The sequence below is a fragment of the Aythya marila genome (assembly GCF_965140915.1).
Source record: "Aythya marila genome assembly, chromosome: Z".
NCBI lineage: Eukaryota > Metazoa > Chordata > Aves > Anseriformes > Anatidae > Aythya > Aythya marila.
The window spans coordinates 51,052,446-51,058,445 of NC_139080.1; the positions used below are offsets into that span (position 1 = coordinate 51,052,446).

General features: G+C 39.0%; 1 long non-coding RNA gene across 3 annotated transcripts in view; it reads right to left on the minus strand.

Moving 5' to 3' along the window:
- The window catches only part of LOC309889714, a 37,519-nt gene extending 32,326 nt beyond the window's left edge, over positions 1-5,193 (minus strand). For all 3 annotated transcript variants that reach the window (XR_014319305.1, XR_014319306.1, XR_014319307.1), the window contains exons 1-2: positions 5,051-5,193; positions 4,790-4,940 (exon numbers count right to left, since the gene is read on the minus strand). This is a non-coding gene — a long non-coding RNA (uncharacterized lncRNA). The remainder of the gene's footprint in view (positions 1-4,789; positions 4,941-5,050) is intronic.
- Positions 5,194-6,000: the final 807 nt, after the last annotated feature.

Sequence of the window (6,000 nt, forward strand, 5' to 3'; positions counted from 1 at the left end):
TTCAGAGATGTCACTGAAGAGCCCTCCATTTTGGAAATGAGGGCAATGTTTTGTAAATGAAGCATATACACCTTGAGTGTCTCGAGATCCTGTGCAGTTCATACTTATATATTATAGTACAGCTCATGGGATTTTTTATTTATTTATTTATTTATTTTGTAAAAGCATTTTCTGATTTTCATTCCAGAACACTGTGCTTATTTTCATACAAATTAAGTTTTCTCATTTTTCCTTTCTGCTTGCAACTGAGTGTAGCAGAATAGGTAACTCCCAAGCTATAAAAATATGAAAATCGGAGGAAAAAATCAAAGTAACCTATTTTTCTTTTCAAAATGTTCTTCACTCTGGAAAAAATACAAATGGAAACAAGAAAAAAAAAAAGCCCTAAATACATCAATAAGACAAAGCCCTGCATTGTCTTCAGTGGGGGAGAAAGAACAATGGGATGGGACAGAAGAAAACGGAAGGAAAATATACATAAAAACTCATTTTGAGTTTATTTTCAAAAATATCCCACTGTCAATAAAAACAAAAAAAGTTTTTGTCAAACTATCTGATTTCTGTAAAACTACCAAAATCATACTTCCTTATTTTCCTCCTTCCTATTTTTGATCATCTTTCCTGTCTATTTATCACAGTAGCACATACCCTACAAGTGCACAAAACCCCATCCTGTTACATCCATTTCATGATACTTCAAAGAGAGGTTAGATGTCAGCTGTGAATCAGGACCTTCAGGGATGTCCTTCTCTCCCTTCCTGAACACTAGCAGGACAGCTTGATTCATAAGGGACTGTATATAAATTGCAAGTGACTGGCTGCCGGGGTGTACCTCACTCAGATGCGTGCCGTCTATTATGTCCTTTGTAATGAAACTCACAGTGCTGATACTTAGAAAGTTAATATGGCCATGCAATGAAGCCATTGATTCCCATCCAAGAACCTCATCAACCAGACACATTCTCTTCAACTGTGTGGTCTCATGAATTAATTAATGCAATTCAAGACTCTTGTGTGTTGAAAGTGTGCTGAAGCCAAACACTTTCAACTATTACAGATGATTAGCGGTACTGATCTAGGGCATGTTTAACCCAGCACTTCGTTGCTGAAAGTAAATACCACTTTTAATCATTTCCTGTACTGGGGGTCAAGAAGAATAACACATTTCCTTTTCTGAGTCCAGGGTATCCTAATTTAAAAAGCACAATGCCTTGTAGTCCTGAGAGTTGAAAACATAATAAAACATGAAGCCACATCTCTTGTGAATCATGGATTCTATTTACATTGCTGTCTTAATTTTGTGGGAAATTCAAGTTGCCAGAGTTACTTTCTCCTTAAATGGGCAGAAGGCCAAAGAGAACCTAATGGATTTTCACTTCTATTTTTTTATATTTTTACCAGCTGCATAGATTTGCCTAGTTTACCTTGTATGAGAAATGAAATTGTCATGCTCCAGTCAACCTACTGCAGTAATATGGGAGTTAACTGCTAATGCATATTGCAGAACTCATACGGTACTATTGTTACTAAAATAAGCTTCTAAACCTACCATCTATGGTTTTGGGAATTCTTCCAAAAAGCATAGATAAGCATCTTTTAATTAGTTATCTGTCAAACAGCTTAATTTATTTGACAGACATTGCTGACAAGAGAAGGTCTGTAACAGCCCCATAACATAGTGATGATGCAGTCTGGTCTTATGTGTGTGTTATCACATTGGCAAAGTCTGAACAGATATAATTATATATTGACAGAAAGGTGCAATAAAAAAATAATTAAACTAATTTGAACTATATGAGTACCTTAAGATAATGAGCTGCTGACTATATAACAATTAGATATCACATTTTGCTATGACTTTTTATTTTCTCTTCATGATTCTGCTAGTTATTCTCTTGCTTTGTCTCGTCTCAGGTTAGACCACAACTTTTCCATGTACCAACAGTCCTGCAGAAGTCCTCATTTACTACTGCAACGTTAAAAATTACAATAAACAACAATGATTCAAGTAGCTGTATTTGTGCTTTATCTTCCCACCTCCCAATCCACTACTAACTACCTTTAAGCTGCACACAGTTGTGGGGATGATCAACTGGTTTATACAGCTTTCTGGCTTTTAAATAAAAATGGAAAAACAGAATGTGCTCTAGATTTAAAGGTGAAAAGAGAAGCCTGGCACCTGTAGCACTTGTGACTGAAACACTAATATAAATGGAAATTCTCCAATTTCAAAGGAGCTACCTACTCAGTAGGTATCATGAATGACCAGCTTAAAAGGTACGTGTATTGGACCGAATGGACCTGAAAATCAGAGATTTGGGCTTGATTTGGCTAACAGGTTTTAGCCTGCTAAGAATTCAGAGGGTGAAGAGAAATTTTAACATTAACTGACACTTAAAAAGAAAGCTGTATCTACTTTGCTCAATCATGTAGCCTGAATGTTCACATGGTGGTAAGAACATCTTGGCATGGCTGAACTCTTGAACGCATTTGCTGATAAGCCAAATCTTTTTTTTTCTTTCTCCTTCTCATTTATTAAATTATGAAGTAACAGACCTCTTGTTTCACCTACATAACTGAAAGAACAGTGTAATCCATGACATCAGTTTTAGGAGCAAAGTTCTGAAATTGACTTAGGTATTTCAGAGACCAGGACTTTGGCTCCATACAAATGTATTGCACACAGATGAACATAGAAATATAAATAAAACCACCATTTTCAGTGTTTGGGAATCATACATCACAGAAGTAGGTATGCATTCTAAAGTAAGTGTATTCAAAGTAAATTATTAAAATAATATGCATTGCTGTATTTTCACACACTTTTCAACAATGAAAAACTTGCAAAACATCATGACTATAAATTCTATCCAAAGCTAAAAATTCCAAGACCTGACATGACACTAGCAAATTATTCAACAGCTAAATTGCTAGTATCATAGATTTATTTTAGCCTTTCAAGCTGTAAGAAATAAAGAAAACTTCTGTACAACATAATGCATGTAATCACACATGAATAACGAATAAAGCATGAAAAACTCCAGGTAAAAAAAGTCTCTTCATATTCATGCCAACTGAATGTCATCTTGAATAATTAGATTTTACTCTTGCCTCTTTTATTAAAATGGCATGTGATACTGGCCAAGTCACATCTTTGAAACAGATAGTATGCATTTCTTTTATTCTGGGAGCTAAATTTAAACATGTAGAGTCTGATATGCAGCAGAGTTGAGCAATGACTTTTGTAATTGAAGTCAAGAGTTTGACTTTTCAAAGATGCTAAACATACTAATCATTCAGTAAAACAAGTTTAGCTACATACTAAACATTCCGAAAAAAAAAATACATTTTAAGTTTCATAAAGCTGTAAATTCTGAAATAATTTTAGTTTTAATGTTTCCTCCTGTTCCTTACCATCCCACATTCAATTAAGAAAATTGCCAAGTAATTTCACAGGATATTATTAAGCCAACATTTCTAAACAATCAAGAGGTAGGTCATTAATAGCAATTAATGAAATTATCATATTAAAAACTCACAAGAGCAATTAGCACCTTGGAAGGTGATGAAATCACTTTAAAAGAAATTTTAAAATAATGAGGCTACTAGAGGAAACTCTAGGAGGAAATTAATCGTTTGCTATACACCATATCATTTCAATTATAGATAGTAAATAATGCACAAGGGTATGAGGTCTCACACCAAATGACAGCATAATACTAGCTTGCTATTCATTTTTTGATCACCATTCATCTTGTGAACTATAAAAGAAGATACTGAGCTGATCTGATATGAAAATAATCCAAGTACTTATTTTCAATGAGTAATATTTCTAAGGGGACACAGGTTGTCTCAAGTTATATAGGTTATATACCTCAAATACTTTTCTGAAGTTTTGGAAAGAGTGCAACTAAGTACAGAGAATTAATTAGGTCATTTTCTGCTTCTTTTGCTAAATCATGATCTTGGATGACAACAGAATGGAAGACAGTTATTCTGTCACAACCAAAGAAAGAGGTATTTATAGACAAGAGCAGCTCTGGATTTAAATGTGCATGTAAGCCAATTGACGTTGCTTTTGGGGAGCAGCAGCAAATAAACACTTAGTAATTTAATCTAAGGAGACCTGTGCTGGAAAAAAATAAAAATGTCATTACTCATTTTTCTTAGTATATTAAGCATGTATTGTTCTTTAAAGCCTGGTCTGCCCTTTGTGCTGATGGCTTTTACTGCTGATGTGTGTACGTGAGAATTACAATAAAAATGTTACAGGTACCCTGGGAAAAAGACTTCTGTGAGATGTGATTGACATGCTGTTCTTTTTCCGAATATATCTCAATCTGTGTGAACAAACTGTGAGCAGTCTGTTCAGTCAGGCTGTCTTCCTCCATTCCTCATTGTAAAGGAATGGTCAGGGAATCACCAACTATTCAGAGAGCTTGTCTTGTAGAGAGTAATGGTCTAGAGCTGTAGATATACATGTAGGTACTCTCCTGGGGCTAAGAGAGAGATGTTTCTCCACTGATCTAGTTGAACAGATTTATAATCCGTGGAGCTATAAACTTACCTGATACATTGGAAGTAAAGATGTCAGACTGGATCTAACTGCTGTTAAAGGACCAACTATTAAAGCAAATTACAACAGTTTAAATGAAAATGATCCAGACCCTTTCTATTTTCCAAATCCCAAAAAAGGTATTAAAAGTAAGCATGCAAGCTTTGAAAGGTACTCAATGCAAGCTCCTCTACAAGAGGAAACCAACTGACTTTACCATACTGAAATACGTACCTTACTATTGCTGCACCAGTAAACCTTGGAAGTATGAAAAAATGTCTTTTTTTGTTTGTTTGTTTTAGTGAATTCTACTATCTGGAAAATGTGGTCGCATATCTTGTATAAGCAAGTCCTTTGTCCCAGTGTTCTCGTTCCTGTCATTTGTCTAGAAAAACAAAAATCTTACCCTAGCAATTATTCTTTCATTTTGCTCATGTATTAGCAAATTGTGCATCATCAAAGGTGTTCTCAGTACTTCCCTTATGTTCAGCTTACCTGGCAAGGTTTTGGCAGCAGAGGGGCTGTAGGGGTGGCCTCTGTGAGCAGCAACCAGCAGCCGCCTCATGTCAGAGCAGAGCCAGCTCCAGACGGCTCCAAAAGGGTCCTACTGCCGGCCAGAGCAGAGCCAGTAAGTGGTGGTGTTTGCACCTCTGTGAGAGCAGATTTAAGAAAGGGAGAAACTGCTGTGCAACAGCAGCTGGGAGAGAGGAGTGAGAAATGAGAGAGCTATATCCCTGCAGCCCCCAGGTGAGTGCTGCAGGAGGGCAGGAGGTGCTGCAGGCAGGCAGCAGCAGTTCCCCTGCGGGCTGTGCAGGGAGAGGCCCCTGGTGGAGCAGGCTGTGCCCCTGCAGCCCATGGGTCCCACATGGAGCAGATCTCCACGCTGCAGCCCCCCCATGGGTGGAGGAGCCCCCGGTGGAGCAGGTGGATGTGGCCTGGAGGAGGCTGCGGCCCATGGAGAGCCCCCGCAGGAGCAGGCCCTGGGCCAGAGCTGCAGCCCGTGGAGAGGAGCCCCCGCAGGAGCAGGGGGTCTGGGGGGAGCTGCCGCCCACCCGTGGGGGACCCGTGCTGGAGCAGTTTGCTCCTGGGGGATGGATGGATGGACCCCGTGAGATGGAGCCGTGTGGGAGCAGTGCTTGAAGAGCTGCTGCCTGTCGGCAGCCCCCGCGGGCTCAGTTGGGGAAGGACGGCATCCATGGGAGGGACCCCACGGGGAGCAGGGGCAGGGAGGGACCATGAGGGAGCGGCAGAGATGAAGACTCAGAGACTGAGGCCTCTAGACCTCCTTGTATCTTCTGGTGCCTCTAGGACACGAAAGAGACAGAGAGAGTTCAGACTGCAGGAAGACATCCATCTCATACACTGCCACATGTGAATGGCAAATCATACCAAAAGAATGTACCGGATGATGCTATTGAAAGCTTCTTTCCCTCAGATAGAAAACC